General features: G+C 45.0%; 1 non-coding gene across 1 annotated transcript; it reads left to right on the top strand.

The window, feature by feature from the left end:
• Nucleotides 1–3,436: 3,436 nt before the first annotated feature.
• On the top strand, nt 3,437–3,526 carry Trnay-gua (transfer RNA tyrosine (anticodon GUA)). The gene is given in 2 exon segments: nt 3,437–3,473; nt 3,491–3,526. It is a non-coding gene; the product is annotated as a tRNA-Tyr (tRNA).
• The last annotated feature ends 17,151 nt before the right edge of the window (nt 3,527–20,677 follow it).

The following is a 20,677-nucleotide window of genomic DNA, read 5'->3' as shown; positions in this document are numbered from 1 at the left end:
TGTTTCTATCATTTTACACAGTATTTAAAGATTCCTGTCAGAGAAGTTAAAGTCGTTTCCGATTACAGTAGCCCATATCTAACATTCACACTGAAGTTGTTGCATGATACTCCAAAAACCTCATTAACTACTCAACTACGCTCAGAATTTCTTCTGCAGGCTTGAATCCTCCAGTTTGCAACTGAATGAAATGGCATTGCCATTGCCTAGGCAGAGTTAAAAGATAGTAAATTAAATGAACAGAGGTTGTATTATTACTGACAAAGCAATTGCTGGTCTTTCTAAAAAGGGAACTGTTAAATCCGTTAACATCTAAGACACTGCTGAAATGATTTGACTACAGAGTTAACAAGAATAGGAACTAGACATTTAACGTTGTAGAGAAGAATGGGAAAAGTCGCATGTACAGTGTAGTATTACACTTTCACATGTACATAGAGTTAACAATGGCTATCCGTTTCATTCCAGTGTCCGAGTAAGCTTTATAATTACACTCCTGGAAATGGAAAAAAGAACACATTAACACCGGTGTGTCAGACCCACCATACTTGCTCCGGACACTGCGAGAGGGCTGTACAAGCAATGATCACACGCACGGCACAGCGGACACACCAGGAACCGCGGTGTTGGCCGTCGAATGGCGCTAGCTGCGCAGCATTTGTGCACCGCCGCCGTCAGTGTCAGCCAGTTTGCCGTGGCATACGGAGCTCCATCGCAGTCTTTAACACTGGTAGCATACCGCGACAGCGTGGACGTGAACCGTATGTGCAGTTGACGGACTTTGAGCGAGGGCGTTTAGTGGGCATGCGGGAGGCCGGGTGGACGTACCACCGAATTGCTCAACACGTGGGGCGTGAGGTCTCCACAGTACATCGATGTTGTCGCCAGTGGTCGGCGGAAGGTGCACGTGCCCGTCGACCTGGGACCGGACTGCAGTGACGCACGGATGCACGCCAAGACCGTAGGATCCTACGCAGTGCCGTAGGGGACCGCACCGCCACTTCCCAGCAAATTAGGGACACTGTTGCTCCTGGGGTATCGGCGAAGACCATTCGCAACCGTCTCCATGAAGCTGGGCTACGGTCCCGCACACCGTTAGGCCGTCTTCCGCTCACGCCCCAACATCGTGCAGCCCGCCTCCAGTGGTGTCGCGACAGGCGTGAATGGAGGGACGAATGGAGACGTGTCGTCTTCAGCGATGAGAGTCACTTCTGCCTTGGTGCCAATGATGGTCGTATGCGTGTTTGGCGCCGTGCAGGTGAGCGCCACAATCAGGACTGCATACGACCGAGGCACACAGGGCCAACACCCGGCATCATGGTGTGGGGAGCGATCTCCTACACTGGCCGTACACCTCTGGTGATCGTCGAGGGGACACTGAATAGTGCACGGTACATCCAAACCGTCATCGAACCCATCGTTCTACCATTCCTAGACCGGCAAGGGAACTTGCTGTTCCAACAGGACAATGCACGTCCGCATGTATCCCCTGCCACCCAACGTGCTCTAGAAGGTGTAAGTCAACTACCCTGGCCAGCAAGATCTCCGGATCTGTCCCCCATTGAGCATGTTTGGGACTGGATGAAGCTTCGTCTCACGCGGTCTGCACGTCCAGCACGAACGTTGGTCCAACTGAGGCGCCAGGTGGAAATAGCATGGCAAGTCGTTCCACAGGACTACATCCAGCATCTCTACGATCGTCTCCATGGGAGAATAGCAGCCTGCATTGCTGCGAAAGGTGGATATACACTGTACTAGTGCCGACATTGTGCATGCTCTGTAGCCTGCGTCCATGTGCCTGTGGTTCTGTCAGTGTGATCATGTGATGTATCTGACCCCAGGAATGTGTCAATAAAGTTTCCCCTTCCTGGGACAATGAATTCACGGTGTTCTTTTTTGAATTTCCAGGAGTGTATATCACTAGTCGCCTGAAGTGCGTTTCTTAAAAAGGGGACTTACTTGTACTGTTATTCTGAACTCTGGTAGTTTCATTTTCAACTATATTTATCCCATTTTCAACAATATTTCGTTGTCGTAGCTATCGACCTCTCGCAACGTCTACTAAATTGGACCTGAAAGGTCCCCTATCATGCTGCGGTAAGCAGTTCGTACACGAAGTCCTCCACCGGCAATACTTCCGTAATTGTGGACATCTATATGGACAGCATGGCTCAGTATTTCTCCAGGGGACTTCTAACAACTTGCCGAGTCCATGCCACGTCTAGTTGCTGCACTACGCCGGCCAAAAGAAGGTCCGACACGATATTAGGAGGTACCCCATGACTTTTGTCGCGTTAGTGTAAGTTATAACGATGCCCGTGGTACTTAAAATTTATGATTTTTGTGACGAAGGTTGCATGGGTGATTAGTGTGCTACATCATCTGTATAAGCAACGACACGATTTGTGTAGTGTACTGGATTTACTCAGGTACGGGGAACTTGTCATGTTTGCTCATGATTTCTGATTCTGTATTTTATGTAATTTGGGGATATTGTACATCAGGCTACCTCTGTATGTTTATTATTTTTGGGTCTGAAGATGGTCATCATTTGTCGAAATTAATTGCACCTTATTAATAAACTTTTGTGGTCCATGGTGGTATTTATAATAAAATAATATAAGGTGGTTCCTTTTGAAACTTCGAAAGATCACCGCCGATTTTTCCTACCATCCTTCCCCAATAAGAGTTTGTGTCCATCTCTAATGACATTATCGTCGACGGGAAGTTAAACCTTCGATCACTGAGAACATGTCCATGAACTAGTATTTTTTTATGTCTAACTCCATTGGGAACCGTGTGCACAACGATCGTATTATTGTCAATATACGGTATTTTGGGTAAATGGCAGTGTCAGTCGTTTACTGCATACAATAATTTTTAAATTTACAGAAGAGCCTATGTTGTAACGTTGGCAGTTAACTTGGCAGTTGCCGATCCAACGAGGTACATTGGTTCTCTGGATCGGCAACTGCTAATGTTAAGTGCTAAGGTTAACTGCTGAGATTACAATATAGGCTCCGCTGCAAATTTAAAAATTATTGTGTGCAGTAAAAGAGAAGGTATCTGTTGGAAGTAATCATCACAGTTCGTGTTATACCTCATAGAAAATGTTGTGCTATTATGATATGAGCCTACAAGGTTCAAATAATGTGCACTGAAGGTGGACACGTAGTGACCGAAATCGATCTGTAAAGTAAAGGATTCCAGTGATAACGACCGATGCAGCCCTTTATCCAAAATATATAAGTACCAGTTTTGCATCTTTGCCGCTGAGTAAGTGATGTCGGAATGTGAAAAGCGCCCAAGAGACCTCTGGCTGCGTGCTCCGCAGCGCGTGAACGACAGATTACATAACGATGCTGTGGCCGCCAACCTCTGCACTATATAATGACTTTCACTTAAATACGCCGAGAGCGAGGCGGCGGTCTGTAGTCCTTCGGTAGCTCAGTTGGTAGAGCGGTGGACTGTAGTGGTACATTTCACAGATATCCATAGGTCGCTGGTTCAAATCCGGCCCGAAGGAATATTTTTTTATAACTTCGCAATACTTCAGAGCTACTGACAATTTTCTGAATCGATATTGATGCAGAAAGCGATATATGTCAGGTGGAATTACAAATAGCTCTGTTATACTACTGGCTTTTTCGTATCTTTATTGCTATTCGTGTCGATAGCTGTAAACAGATTACCGAAATTTCGAAAGATAGGACAGTTAGGCAACAGTGTTGTTCACATGTCATATAAAACAGATTGGATAAAAGTTCAGTTGCTTGTTGGCTCAAACTAGGTTTTCGAGTGGACTGGACTGTTACAGATTAAAACTACTTCACACCATCAGTTACGCCCATAATTTTACGGTTCGAGAGGAAATACAGATTAGTGTATTTGGGGAACAACGACTTTTGGAAAATCTGTTGTCTGTAACAGTGTGCTAGATAAATAACTGCGACAAAGCACTGCAGTACTTCTATAATTTTGAAGACAGCTCGGGCTTTCCAAGAGTAGATAGCATTAGCTTTTTTCAGTCTGTAATGTGTGATGGACTATGACGAAATGACTAAATGGTTATGAGTACCTTCATCGTACGTGCTCCCGTTCTGTTATCAAATATTTACTGGTTTGCAAAACTTACGGACGAAAGTAGCTTTCGCATGATGTATTACTGCCACGTCACGTAGATCGATGAACCTTGGACAAACTACAGTGCACAAGGTAGCAGAAATAAATAAGCAATGTGACGAAGATAAATGAAACTTTTATTCGAAGACAGTAATTACACTGAATTCACTGCGATTGATAACGGTCCCCTGAACATTACAAAATGCGGCGTATGGTTCTTAACAGAGTATGATCATCACGGACGGCAATGCTGGTTACAAGGGTGGTAAGGAGTCCTTGTGGTAGGGCGTTACATTCTTGTGGTAGGGCGTTACATTCCTCCACTAGCGCCGTTCACAACTCCTGGATGGCCGTTCGTGCATGAGGACGTGCTACAGTACATCGCCCGAATATTTCTCATTCGTGTTCGATGGGATGTAAGTCGGGGGAATGGACAAGCCACTCCATTCGTCGAATATCTCATCCAAGAGCTCCTCCACCTGCGCTGTTCGGTGCCATTGCGAATGGTCATCTATAAAAATGAAGTCAGAGCGAATTCACCCCTGAAGAGCCGCACATGGGGAAGTAGCGCACTGTCACAATAACATTGACCTGTCAGTTCCCGCAGGCAACATCACGCGTTTTGCACATCGTTAATGCTACGAGTAATAATGCCGACCATGATCATCGTTTCGGTGTTCCATATGTTACAGTGTCGTGAGGCACTATATTGCATGGACGTACTGACCTCTAGATCTTTGAACACGGTGTACTAACTGGTTAACGTTAGACACTGTAATCTTTCCCCGTGTGCGTCTTTTTGGAGTGAATCCGACCAGACTTCATTTTTATGGATGACAATTGGCGATCGCATCGAACGACACAAGTGGAGGAGCTCTTGAAAGGGGAGAATATTCGGCGAATGGACTGGCCGCCATTTTCCCCGAATTAAATTCCATCGAGCACGAGTGGGAAGCGTCGGAGAGACCTAGTGCAGCAGGTCAACATACTTCAAAGACCATCCAGCAGATATCAACCGCGCTGGTGGAGGAATGAAACGCTCTACTCCAAAAACTTCTTACCATCCTTGCGACTGCATGGAACCACGTTGGACAGCAAGGGGTTCAGTCCGTGGTTATCACGCACGCTATAAAGAACCATGTCCAGCCTTTTTTAATGTCCATAGGACCATGGCGGATCTCGGTGACTTCGGTGTAGCTACTTTCTTTGAATAAAACAATCATTTCTGTTCGTGGCATTCCGTGCTATAGTGAGGCAGTTCTTTCTACACATATGAAAAAAGTTTTGCCTCACCCCGGTTCCCAGAACTCCTGAAGATAGGCGTTGACTGAGGATATACCATCACAGACACAGTCCCTTTGGCTGTTCAGAGGTGTCACTAAGCCTGCCCAAAGATGTAAACAACCACGCATGAGCAGCGTCTGTTGACGGAGGGGGTCCGACGGCCGATCGGTTCCAGTCATTGCGCTAGGACGGTGGTACACGGCTCATGTTGGCTATAGTTCAACAATGCCTAGAAGGTCAATACCGCAGTTCGATCAGGTCCGCATTGTTACTTTGTGAGAGGAAGGGCTCTCAACAATGGAATATTCCAGGCGTCGCATGGCGAACCAAAGTGATGAGGTTAGGACGTGGAGGAGATACAGAGAGAGACAGGAACTGTCGATGATTGCCTCGCTCAAGCCGCCCAGGGGCTACTGCTGCAGTGGATGACCGCTACCTACGGATTACGGCTTGGAGGAACCCTGGCAGCAACACCACCATATTGAATAATACTTTTCGTGCAGCCACAGGACGTCGTGTTAGGACTCAAACTGTGCACAATAGGCTGCATGATCCACAACTTCACTGCCGACGTCCATGGTAAGGTCCATCTTTGCAACCACGACACCATGCAGCGCGGTACAGATGGGCCCAACAAGATACTGAATAAAAGTAGAAGGAGCTCTTGAAATAGACCGCTCAGGACTGGCATCACGATCTCTTCACCGGTGAGTGTTGCATATGCCTTCAAACAGACAATCGTCAGAGACATATTTGGGGGCAACCCGGTCAGGCTGAACACCTTAGACGCAATGTCCACCGAGAGCAGCAAGGTGGAGGTTCCTCCCTGCTGTTCTGCGGTGGCATTATGTGTGGCCGACTTACGCCGCTGATGGTCATGGAAGGCGCCGTAACGGCTGTACGATACGTGAATGCCATCCTCCGACCGATAGTGCAACCATATCGGCAGAATATTGGCGAGGCATTCGTCTTCATGGACGACAATTCGCGTCCCCATCGTGCACATCTTGTGAATGACTTCTTTCAGGATAATGACATCGCTCGACTAGAGCGGTCAGCATGTTCTCCAGACATGAATCCTATCGAACATGCCTGGAGTAGATTGAAAAGGGCTGCTTACAGACGACTTGACCCACCGACATGGATTCCGGAAACAGCGATCGTGCGAGACCCAACTCGCTTTATTTGTGCATGAGACCCAGAAAATATTAGATACAGGCTCCCAGGTAGATGCTATTCTCCTTGACTTCCGGAAGGCGTTCGATACGGTTCCGCACTGTCGCCTGATAAACAAAGTAAGAGCCTACGGAATATCAGACCAACTGTGTGGCTGGATTGAAGAGTTTTTAGCAAACAGAACACAGCATGTTGTTATCAATGGAGAGACGTCTACAGACGTTTAAGTAACCTCTGGCGTGCCACAGGGGAGTGTTATAGGACCATTGCTTTTCACAACATATATAAATGACCTAGTAGATAGTGTCGGAAGTTCCATGCGGCTTTTCGCGGATGATGCTGTAGTATACAGAGAAGTTGCAGCATTAGAAAACTGTAGCGAAATGCAGGAAGATCTGCAGCGGATAGGCACTTGGTGCAGGGAGTGGCAACTGACCCTTAACATAGACAAATGTAATGTATTGCGAATACATAGAAAGAAGGATCCTTTATTGTATGATTATAGGATAGCGGAACAAACACTGGTAGCAGTTACTTCTGTTAAATATCTGGGAGTATGCGTGCGGAACGATTTGAAGTGGAATGATCATACAAAATTAATTGTTGGTAAGGCGGGTACCAGGTTGAGATTCATTGGGAGAGTCCTTAGAAAATGTAGTCCATCAACAAAGGAGGTTCGACCTATACTTGAGTATTGCTCATCAGTGTGGGATCCGTACCAGATCGGGTTGACGGAGGAGATAGAGAAGATCCAAAGAAGAGCGGCGCGTTTCGTCACAGGGTTATTTGGTAACCTTGATAGCGTTACGGAGATGTTTAACAAACTCAAGTGGCAAACTCTGCAAGAGAGGCCCTCTGCATCGCGGTGTAGCTTGCTCGCCAGGTTTCGAGAGGGTGCGTTTCTGGATGAGGTATCGAATATATTGCTTCCCCCTACTTATACCTCCCGAGGAGATCACGAATGTAAAATTAGAGAGATTAGAGCGCGCACGGAGGCTTTCAGACAGTCGTTCTTCCCGCGAACCATACAAGACTGGAACAGGAAAGAGAGGTAATGACAGTGGCACGTAAAGTGCCCTCCGCCACACACCGTTGGGTGGCTTGCGGAGTATAAATGTAGATGTAGATGTAGACCACTCTGAGGGATCTACGCCGAATCGCCGATGTGTGCATATATCGCCCAAGTTCCGTCGAGCAATGTTACTTGGCAGTGGCACATCATGCGAAAGTTGTTTTCGTCCTTAACTTTTGAATAACAGTGTATTTGTGATACTTTCTCATCAAATTTATTTTTCAAAGAGAAGTTCTTGAGCAATGGACCTTAAAAATATATTCGCAGTTTTAATTGGAAGTTATCGTTTTAGGCCTCAGTCAAATTTACGCGTGAGCTGGACTGCGCACATTATTATGGTGTGACTATGACAAGTGACAAAAAAGCATTCGCCACTGGCGCATTTCTGGCATCATCGACGAATTCTGCAACTACACAGACTTCAGCAGTGCTGCAGCAACTGTAGAAGCTCTACCTTGAAACAACAACGTGAAAATAGCACTGATATTGTCAACACAAAGGACACTGGTGACAGAATTGAACTAAGGATAGTACCCGACTTTACTAAGTCCTGGATTTTGGAATAATAATGACTCTCACAGAATTCTAATACATTTACTGAATGGATACATAAAATCCAGGATTGTGAGTAATCTATTTTCACTTATTATGTAGACTATCAGGTTCACAAAAAGTACTGTTTTAATATTGAAAGAAGTTTTGGAAATTACGCCATAGTTTCGTAAGTAATATTTGCTGCCAGAACTGAGAGTTCGTACACTGATGAACCCAGCCATTATGACGGCTGGCTCCGCGAGACTGAATGACACATGCTGACGTTGCGGCTATGTGGCGAGGTGAGGAAAGTATGCTATGTGATCAAAAGTAACTGAGAAACCCTGAAAAACGTACGATTTTCATATTAGGTGCATTGTGCTGCCACCTAATGCCAGGTACTCCATATCAGCGGTCTCAGTAGTCATTAGACATCGTGAGAAAGGCGGAATGGGGGCGATCTGTTGAAGTCACGGACTTCGAACGTGGTCAGGTGATTGGGTGTCACTTGTGTCATGTCTGTACGCGAGATTTCCACACTCCTCTACATCCCTAGATCCACTGATCCGAAGAGATAGTAAGTAGAAACATAAAGGGGCACGTATAGCACAAAAGCGTACAGGCCGGCCAACCTCGTCTCGTGACTGACAGAGACCACCGACAGTTGAAGAGGGTCGTAATGTGTAATAGGCAGACATCCATGCAGACCATCACAAAGCAATTCCAAACTGTATCAGGATCCACTGCAAGTACTACAACAGTTAGGAGAGAGGTGAGAGAACTTGGATTTCATGGTCGAGCGCCTGCTCATAAGCCACACATCGCGCCGGTAAATACCAAGCGACGCTTCGCTTCGAGTAAGGGAGCGTAAACATTGGACGATTGAACAGTGGAAAAACGTTATGGGGAGTGAGGAATCACGGTACACAATGTGGCGATCCGATAGTAGGTTGCGGGTATTGTGAATGCTCGGTGAACGTCATCTGCCAGCGTGCGTAGTGCCAACAGTAAAATTCGGAGGCGGTGGTGTTATAGTGTGCTCGCGTTTTTCATGGAGGGGGCATCCACCCCTTGTTGTCTTACGTAGCACTATCACATCACAGGCCTACAGTGATGTTTTAAGCACCTTTTTGCTTCCACTGTTGAAGAGCAATTGGGGGATAGCGATTGCATCTTTCAACAAGATCGAGCACCTGTTCATAATAAACGGCCTGTGGCGGAGTGGTTACACGACAATAACATCCCTGTAATGGACTGGCCTGCACAAGGTCCTGACCTGAATCCTATGGAAAACCTTTGGGATGTTTTGGAACGCCGACTTCGTACCAGGCCTCACCGACCGAAAATGGTTCAAATGGCTCTGAGCACTATGGGACTTAACATCTGAGGTCATTATTCCCCTAGAACTTAGAAGTACGTAAACCTAACTAACCTAAGGACATGAGACACATCCATACCCGAGGCAGGATTTGAACCTGCGATCGTAGCGGTCGCGTGGTTCCAAACTGAAGAGCCTAGAACCGCTCGGCCACGGCGGCCGGCCCTCACCGACCGACATCGATACCTCTCCTCAGTGCTTCATGAAGAATGGGTTGCCATTCCCCAAGAAACCATCCAGCACCTGATTGAATGTGTGCCTGCGAGAGCGGAAGCTTACAACAAGTTTAAGGGTGGGTCAACACCATACTGAATTCCAGAATTATCGATGGAGAGTGCCAAGAACTTGTAAGTAATTTCCAGCCAGGTGTCCGGGTACCTTTGATCACATAGTGTATATAAGCAGAGCAGAGACCAAAGGGAAACCATTTTAGCGACTATTCTGGCCGCAAACGGAGGAATCCAGTAACAGAAGCGACCTTAGCAAACGGCAAATTGTCACGGCCCTGCGCCTGGGAAGGAGCACCTCGCAAAGGGCGAAGATGTCGCCGTTCGCGTGACACTATCGTAATCAACAATGAAAAGTGGGTGAAGCATGGTGAAACGACGACTACGCCAAAAGGTGCTGTAAAGCAGGATAGATGGCGACCTGTGACAAATCTAACGATAGACAACTATGCTGGTGCCGGCACAAGTGATTCGGTTGGATGACTCAAGTTTATTGTTACACCGGATGGACAGTCATGTCTGAATATGACGTGATCCAGACGAACGGTTGCTGGAGCATGGACCACGCCTTGGATGCAAGTAATTGGGGGACGGTCACCGGGACTGTGGTAGTAATCGAAGCTATGGACTACGTGAAAATTATTGTGGACCACCTGTATCTGTTCATGTTTGACGACTTTGTATCTGTTCATGTTTGACGACTTTCCCGACGACAGTGGGATATTCCTGCGGGATAACTGTCCATATCACAAGACCAGACTCGGGATAAAGTGGCGTGAGAAGCTCGATAGTGAACTCATGTTGACGTCTGGCCCATCCGTTTGCGTGATCTGAACCCGATGGAATACATGTGGGGCGCTTCTGGGAACTGGCTTTGCGCTCACAAGACACCGGTCCTGCTGGTATACTGCGTTCCACAGGTGGACCAACATAATATTAAGCGTGTGATCATAATGTTTCGGCTTATCAGTGTATGTATGGTAGATTTTATCAGTGTGCACATTTCTACGAGGAATCAGTTTGTCACAGTCGAGAAATGTGACCTTTATCGAAACAACATTCCGATTTACATATTGTTGGAATTTATATAGTGGTAACTATTTATTTACAACTCGTACAAAATAGATACGTGTTTCAAAGTTTTACTGACCTTCAAAGTAGTCACCAGCATTGTTTATAACTCGTTGCCATCGATGTGGAAGTTGTAGGAAACTCTTAGCAGTGCCAGTTGTGTTGACAGTTCGAGCGGCGACGTCTATTGCTCGACGAATTTTTAGCTGTTCTGAAGCGAATGCCATGAAGTGTTTCCTTCAGTTTAGAAATCGAGTTGAACTTACGAGGGCTTAATTCACGGGAGTCCAGTAGGTGGTATAGCACTTATCAGCCCCATCAGTCAAATAAATCAGTAACGGCTTGCACTGCACGCGCTTGAACATTGATGGTCAGATCCTGCATACAGGGTGGTCCATTGATAGTGACCGGGGCAAATATCCCACTAAATAAGCGTCAAAACAACTACACAGAACGAAACTCATCTAGCTTGGAGGGGGAAACCAGAATGCGCTATGGTTGGCCCGCTAGATGGCGCTGCCATAGGTCAAACGGAAATCACCTGCGTTTTTTTTTTAAATAGGAACCCCCATTTTTTATTACATATTCGTGCAGTACGTAAAGAAATATGAATATTTTAGCTGGACCACTTTTTTCGCTTTGTGCTAGATGGCGCTGTAATAGTCACAAACGTAAAAGTACGTGGTATCACGTAACATTCCGCCAGTGCAGACGGTATTTGCTTCGTGATACATAACCCGTCTTAAAATGGACCGTTTACCAATTGCGGGAAAGGTCGATGTCGTGTTGATGTATGCCTATTGGATCAAAATGACCAACGGGCGTATGCTATGTATGCTGCTTGGTATCCTGCACGACATCATCCAAGTGTCGGGACCGTTCGCCGGATAGCTACGTTATTTAAGGAAACAGGAAGTGTTCAGCCACCTGTGAAACGTCAACCACGACCTGCAACAAATGATGATGCCCAAGTAGGTGTTTCGCTGCTGTCGCGGCTAATCCGCACGTCACTAGCAGACAAATTGCGCGAGAATCAGGAATCTCAAAAACGTCGGTGTCGAGAATGCTACATCAACATCGATTGCACCCGTACCATATTTCTATGCGCCAGGAATTGCATGGCGGCGACTTTGAACGTCGTGTACAGTTCTGCCACTTGGCACAAGAGAAATTACGGGGCGATGACACATTTTTTGCACGCGTTCTATTTAGCGACGAAGCGTCATTTACCAACAGCGGTAACGTAAACCGGCATAATATGCACTATTGGGCATCGGAAAATTCACGATGGCTGCGACAAGTAGAACATCAGCGACCGTGGCGGGTTAATGTATGGTGCGGCATTATGGGAGGAAGGATAATTGGCCCCCATTTTATCGATGGCAATCTAAATGATGCAATGTACGCTGATTTCCTACGTAATGTTCTACCGATGTTACTACAAGATGTTTCACGGTATGACAGAATGACGATGTACTTCTAACATGACGGATGTCCGGCACATAGCTCGCGTGCCGTTGAAGTGATATTGAATAGCATATTTCATGACAGGTGGATTGGCCCGCACGTTCACCGGATCTGGCGTCCCCGGATTTCTTTCTGTGGGGAAAGTTGAAGGATATTTGCTATCATGATCCACCGACAACGTCTGACAACATGCGTCAGCGCATTGTCAATGCATGTGCGAACATTACGGAAGGCGAACTACTCGCTGTTGAGAGGAATGTCGTTACACGTATTGCCAAATGCATTGAGGTTGACGGACATCATTTTGAGCGTTTATTGCAGTAATGTGGTATTTATAGGTAATCACGCTGTAACAGCATGCTTTTTCAGAAATGATAAGTTCACAAAGGTGCATCTGTCACATTGGAACAACCGAAATAAAATGTTCAAACGTACCTACGTTCTGTATTTTGATTTAAAAAACCTACCTGTTACCAACTGTTCGTCTAAAATTGTGAGCCATATGTTTGTGACTATTACAGCGTCATCTATCACAAAGTGTAAAAAGTGGTATAACTAAAACATTCATATTTCTTTACGCACTACACGAATATGTAATAAAAAATGGAGGCTCCTACTTTAAAAAAACGCAGTTGATATCCGTTTGACCTATGGCAGCGCCATCTAGCGGGCCAACCATAGCGCCATCTGGCTTCCCCCTTCAAGCTAGACGAGTTTCGTTCTTTGGTTTTTTTTTCGTTTGATGCCTAATTCGTGAGATATTTGGCCCGGCCACTATCAATGGACCACCCTGTGTAACTATTCATATATATATATATATATATATCGTTATTGAAAAATATATATACATCACAATGCAGTGTTGGTAACTTAGTGACATAAAATTGTGTGATTGAAGTATTGCATGTGTATGTGAGAGGGGAAGGTAATGTTGGAATCTTGGGTAGGACTGAATATTGTGGTCAGTGTATGTAATGGACATGTTCCACAGCTGTATGTGGAACCTACGGCTAAACGACTTGCACTACACTGACCATATGACTTACATCACTTTTTATGTGGATGATGGTCTAACTGAACTGCTCTTATTGCTCCTGTATTTGCTAATTTAATTCTACCCGTTTTCAATCAGTTTATGCTTTGAGTACCACACCAGAAAGTTCGTTTATTATTTAATTAATTTTCTTGCTCTTATGTCAAAAGAATTTGTCCATTGTGTTGAATATTTGTCCAGATTCGTGATAAGTGTAATTTTCATGGGTCTGCTACAAATCGAGCTGAAGGTAGATCAGAAATTCCGCTGAGTGAATAACAGAAAGGGGAAAGGATGTTCAGCAGTTTTTCATTTTGTCAGCTGTATAAAGCAGACTATTTGCTGGCTAAGCAGCATATCTGAAAGAATAATGTGTCGGTTTTCCATGCAGTGGAATAGCAGGCAGTTGGTTAAAAATATGTGGAAATACCTAGCAAGCTTAGACAAACTTTCTTTGTCTCAGCATCTTTCTAAGTGCGTTTTCATGCAGTGGGATAGTAGCTTAGTTATAAATATGGTGAAACCCTAGCATCACAGATAATAGGCAGCCTATGACACGTCTGAGAATTCAATCATGCATGAGCATGAATACCTATTCGGTTAACCACGTGCCCTGGCAGGGAAGTGTGGTATCAATGTCTCCAGTTAATAACAGGACAACTGCGTATGTCAGTGACTCTAGAGTGTGGAGCAGACCAGAGGCAGTGGGGGTGGGGGAGCTGCCATTACTGTGATGTCACATGCTGCGCCGACAGTCCACAGATGCGGGTCGACAATCTGAATGGAGTCGTGTGCAAGCCCATGGGTGACATAGGGGCCCTAAGGGTAAGAGTCCGAGACTGTGAAAGCACCTGCCACGCGATGGTAAGGCAGTGGCAGTGGTGTCTGCACGAACCATATATTCAATCCCGAGCTGACGGCTGTAGTGGTGAACGGCTAGCATTGTGTGAGCAGTGACCTGTGCGCGTGGCTGGCGGCTGCAACACTCATGGTGCAGCAAGTGTTAGTGGAGTTGGGGGGCCAGCAACATCACGGAGCAGTACGTCTAGAAAAAAAATAGGGCAATTCTTCCTGATTCCCCAGTGTTTGTTTCAATAAAGAGGCAATTGTTCCTACTACATACCATATAGTCGTAAAGTTTTGGATTTTAACTTAAGGTACTAAATAGGTTTATAATGCTGTGTGACATAAAAGTTGATCGTTTAGAACTCGCACTAAAACGATACTCAGGATGACAATTGTTTAAATGGTGATGTCACAGGAGACTTGTTTAACTTAGGAAAAGCAGGGTGGAATTCTAAACATAGGATAAGTGATGTGACTCCTATAAATAGCCCAACATGTCTCTTCAGGTCTGGGTGCTTTCTAGCAAGCAAGTTACTTCCCTTTGTTCTGGAATCTTGGTTTCTGACGTCATAAAGCTTCCAGTATTCTGTCAACCATCTTGAATTCAACATTTAGCACAAGTGATCGACTTCCATCAGCATGGCAATGCGCCATCTTTGATTTTTTTTATTGCCTATCAATTTCTACTTAGGACAACAGCCCCACTTTGACAGTGATATCATTGGAGTGGGGAGGGAAACCCCAGCTCCTTTTTAATTTTCCAGCAAAATTTGAATTTCCCACCATTTTATACATCGGATAACAGCACATGACGTCATCGGAAATCTGGCAGCAATGCAAAGTTGACCGGAACTGTCCATGTGTACCTACTACAGATCATTGTCTCAGTTAAATAACATTTTCTTTTGTGATGTTATGCATTGGTTTCACTGAACTTTTACTTTGAACGATTCAGTGATTAAGAATAATAATTCACAGTTACGTTTCTATGTTTTTCCAAGTAATTTTGCGAATCATCCCATCACCCTACCGCCGCCGACCCCCGGAAAAAAAAAGCGCACCAACCATCATCTCTCCAGTTAAAAATTGTGCTTGTCGACTTCATAATTCCCCATGTAATCTTCATCCATTTATTATATTTTTGTGTCGACACCAGAATGTCACAGCAAATTGAAGCTTCATGCTTAGTCACAAATTTGTACTGATACCAACAGGGTTGACCTAAACATTCTTGAGTTGTAGCATTTCTCCAAACAGACGAGACCTTCAAATAGTACGAAAAGGGCTACCATTGTTCTTTTATTTTACAAGAGAGAACAAGCTTCAAGTGTGCTTCTGAAATCACGTTCCAATACATTAATACAGGAATAAACTGATTCGGTGGTGGTTCATGGCTCGTATTAACTTCATTCATTTCGAAGCCAATCTGCCCAGTTGTCAAACTTCCAAATGGAAATGGTGAGTAAGCAGCAAAACGATTTTTTATTTCGTCTTCTACACTGAAGGGCTCGCACTTAATGTACTTGAGAAGAAACAATTATTTGTAGATTTCACATGAAACTTCCAGTCAAAGCTATACGATAGTCACGCTTACCAGTATTTCATAGCTAACTTGTTAAATGGTCGAGTGCGTATTCACACACAAGAAAATGCGAAATGTACCTAATCATGCAGTACAGACGCAATTTTATCTGAGTGCAGGGAACAACTATTTTAAGTTTTTTCGCTAATTGATTGCTTTCTTTCTTTAGTTGTGACGTGAAGTAAGCTGGTTTGCGACAGTGCCCTCCTATTCTTACTGTTCTGGTTACCAAATTCTTCGCTTTGGAAAGAGATACCTCTAGGACTCTTTCAAGACCAGCAAACAACTGGAAACCACTGCGAACAAGAAGAATATTACCTTAAAATATGTGTGGCTGGAAAAGTCTAGAGATATCTTCTTTATTTTTTTCTTAAATAGAAATTCATAAAATATTTGCATGAAATGCTATGAAAGGCAGCAGTCATTTGGATGCATTTCAATAACTTGCACATATCTCGACCTTTTTTTTTATTGCCAAAATCGAATTATGCGTTTTCGACATTTCGCCAGTCTCCAAGGCTACGAAATACAACTCAAAACTGACACCAAAACATATGAAAATAAGTTACATTTCACCACTGATTATAGACTGGTATAAAAAGTAGAACGTGTTTTCCAGCTTACCAACGTTACGCCAGTCATGCAGGATTGTACAATAGATACGTTCCATCTCATCCACATTCTCAGTCATGTGACAAGTGCAAAATACTACTAAGGAACAAACTGAAAACCAGCTAAAGTATACCGCTAGGCTGCGCTGGGTACGCGGTACTCACAGCGCTTGTTAGTTCACAGCTACATTTGCATCGCTGCGTCGTATAAAGCGATTTCACAAGAAAATAATTTATGGAAATCACTTTTCAGTGTTTTACAAAAAGGTTCAAGTCGAAAGTAATACATTAGTACATTAGAATAAACTTCCGAGTGCCGCTGCGGTACATGAGATAAATTATCCGCTAACAATAAATTTCTGACAACTTACAGTGGATAAATAAGCAGCATCCTAAATTTTATAAGTATCATTTACAAAGTATAGAAACACCAGTTGAGGCATGTGGCACTCACTCCTGAACACGTTTGCCCATGGACTGCCATTTCCGCCAATGGAAGTAATGCACAAGCGCCGTAAACGATATTCAAACAAATTTTTTTGAGAAGGCGCAGTCATGGAACGCCACACATCAGTTCCATAAATAGTATGCGACGTCTTTTCAAAAATTGCCCACAACATTTTTCTAGATTTACCTTTTACTTATTGGGCATGGTCTCCTTCCAAATACCCTCCTCCACAATTGATGCACCGCTCCCAACGCTGTTTTCACTGCCAGAAGCAGAGATGGTCGTCTGCGAGTTTTCTTTCATGTCGTCTATCGTTGCAAATCCTCGTCCTTTCAACGGGTGTTTTCAACAATGGAAATAGAAAAGTCCCCAGGTGCCAGGTCTGCAGAGTACGGAGGATGAGGGAGTACAGTGATTTCGTTTTTTGTGCAATACTCACGCACCGACAGGCATGAATGTGCAGTTGCGTTATCATGATCCAAGAGTCATGACTTATCTCGCCACATTTCAGGCCATTTCCTTCTCACTTTTTCCCGCAGGCATTACTACACGTCCCGAATAGTACCATCGATTGACAGTTTGTCCCTGCGGCACGAATTTGTGATGAGCTAATCATTCAGAGCCAAAGAATACTATCGGAACGGTTTTGACATTTGACCTGACATGACGAGTTTTTTTTTTTTTTTTTTTTTTTTTTTTTTTTTTTTTTTTTTTTTTTTTTTTTTTGTTGTCATGGAGACCCTTTCCCGACCCATCGTGAAGATTGAACTTTGGTCTCAACATCATAACCATAGACCCATGTCTCGTCACCAGTTATGATTCTCTTGAGGTACATCACATTCGCATTTGCGCGATCCAAAAGCTCTTCACAGATTGCGAGGCAAAGGTCCTTCTGGTCGAGGGTGACCAAACGTCCCGGAAAACCGCGATTGTCCCGGTTTTCATACGTGTGTTCCGGTATCCCGAAAATTTGTTTCGGGACGCTCAAAAGTCCCGGAATTCAGTTTTAAATACATTTCGTGAAACTTTCTCAAATTTTTGGGATTTCACTATATTAAAGGAAATACAACAAGAAATTAATATATTTTAGCTTATTTGTCTAAAACCTCCGTTGTCCCATACTAGTAATCGCAGTATCAGTATTGATACACTCAGGCAATAATTTACTTTGAGCGGTACTTTGGCCAACAAGTAGTAAGTTGTATTATTGTAACAGAGCTATGAAACCGTCCGATTGTCGCGCCACTTACACACTTTTCATTGTCAGAACAGTGTAGTAGTTGACGTTTTGTCAGACGAACTGCAATAGTTTTTCTCATATTAGTGGTAATATTGCTGCAGTACTGTGAAAGGCAATGCCGAAACGTGCCTGCAGGTTCAGTGACTGTTATTACAAGGAATGGAATTTCATTAAGAAAGGTCGTTTTGATTACGAAGCAGAGCGATCCGTATGTAACTGTTTTATTAGTATAAGTCATGGTGGACGTTCCGACATAGTTGATCACATCAGGTCAAAGAAACACATTAACAGATACAGTGCACCGAGATGCAGTAAAACTCTACAAATTTTTTTTTTTGTGAAACGTCAGTCAAGTGAAGAGACGAAAGTTCGAGCAGCCGAGCTTACGCTAGCCTACCACACGGTAAAACATCACCAAACATCTTTGTTGGAACAGAGAGGCTTAAGGAGTTCTGTGATTACGTGGGAACTGAATATATGAATGTAATGTGTCACTCGAAAACTCGCTGGTTATCACTGTTTCCAGCAGCTGAAAGAGTAATCCGTATGTTTGAACCGTTAAAAAATTTTTTCCTAAATGAAGACAAAGCCCCCAAAATATTGGTTCAGTTTTCAGTAACCCTTTAAGTGAAGCCTACTTATGGATCGTTCACAGTCAACTTAGCACTTTGCAGGATGGGATAAAGGAAATTGAAAGAAGCACGAAAAGTGTAATAGAGGTAAAACATGTTTTGAAAAATACTGTTACTAAGAGGAGAGAACAGGAGTTCATTTCTTTTAATGTCAAATCTGTCCTTAAAAGAACAGAAGTATCAGAAGCAGCGGAAACGAGTTTTAGAGAAGTTAACGTGTTTTATGACACTTGTGTAGAATATCTCAGCAAGTGGAGCGCCTCATATTTACCCTCATCGTCGGTGTTTGTTTGGATGTTACTGAAGAGAGTGCCAAAATGGGAAAGTGTTGATGAGACAGTTTCTTATTTGAAGAGTAAAGAGATTGAAATCGCTGATTCCATTCTCTTTGATCCGTTCGGCATACTGACAAATTTTGTTGAAGAAAGTCTTCACAAGTGGAATGATGAAAAAAAACACCATTGGAATGTCATGAGAAGTGGGTGAGTTTTTTTAAAAGCTGTGACTGTCTTCAGCATTACTCTGAGTTGCTAATAATTGCAAGGTATTTACACTCCTGGAAATTGAAATAAGAACACCGTGAATTCATTGTCCCAGGAAGGGGAAACTTTATTGACACATTCCTGGGGTCAGATACATCACATGATCACACTGCCAGAACCACAGGCACATAGACACAGGCAACAGAGCATGCAAAATGTCGGCACTAGTACAGTGTATATCCACCTTTCGCAGCAATGCAGGCTGCTATTCTCCCATGGAGACGATCGTAGAGATGCTGGATGTAGTCCTGTGGAACGGCTTGCCATGCCATTTCCACCTGGCGCCTCAGTTGGACCAGCGTTCGTGCTGGACGTGCAGACCGTGTGAGACGACGCTTCATCCAGTCCCAAACATGCTCAATGGGGGACAGATCCGGAGATCTTGCTGGCCAGGGTAGTTGACTTACACCTTCTAGAGCACGTTGGGTGGCACGGGATACATGCGGACGTGCATTGTCCTGTTGGAACAGCAAGTTCCCTTGCCGGTCTAGGAATGGTAGAACGATGGGTTCGATGACGGTTTGGATGTACCGTGCACTATTCAGTGTCCCCTCGACGATCACCAGAGGTGTACGGCCAGTGTAGGAGATCGCTCCCCACACCATGATGCAGGGTGTTGGCCCTGTGTGCCTCGGTCGTATGCAGTCCTGATTGTGGCGCTCACCTGCACGGCGCCAAACATGCATACGACCATCATTGGCACCAAGGCAGAAGCGACTCTCATCGCTGAAGACGACACGTCTCCATTCGTCCCTCCATTCACGCCTGTCGCGACACCACTGGAGGCGGGCTGCACGATGTTGGGGCGTGAGCGGAAGACGGCCTAACGGTGTGCGGGACCGTAGCCCAGCTTCATGGAGACGGTTGCGAATGGTCCTCGCCGATACCCCAGTGTCCCTAATTTGCTGGGAAGTGGCGGTGCGGTCCCCTACGGCACTGCGTAGGATCCTACGGTCTTGGCGAGCATCTGTGCGTCGCTGCGGTCCGGTCCCAGGTCGACGGGCACGTGCACCTTCCGCCGACCCCTGACGACAACATCGATGTACTGTGGAGACCTCACGCCCCACGTGTTGAACAATTCGGCGGTACGTCCACCCGGCCTCCCGCATGCCCACTATACGCCCTCGCTCAAAGTCCGTCAACTGCACATACGGTTCACGTCCACGCTGTCGCGGCATGCTACCAGTGTTAAAGACTGCGATGGAGCTCCGTATGCCACGGCAAACTGGCTGACACTGACGGCGGCGGTGCACAAATGCTGCGCAGCTAGCGCCATTCGATGGCCAACACCGCGGTTCCTGGTGTGTCCGCTGTGCCGTGCGCGTGATCATTGCTTGTACAGCCCTCTCGCAGTGTCCGGAGCAAGTATGGTGGGTCTGACACACCGGTGTCAATGTGTTCTGTTTTCCATT

This window comes from Schistocerca gregaria, chromosome 2 (genome assembly GCF_023897955.1).
Source record: "Schistocerca gregaria isolate iqSchGreg1 chromosome 2, iqSchGreg1.2, whole genome shotgun sequence".
Lineage (NCBI taxonomy): Eukaryota > Metazoa > Arthropoda > Insecta > Orthoptera > Acrididae > Schistocerca > Schistocerca gregaria.
This window is presented reverse-complemented; position numbering and strand designations above follow the sequence as displayed.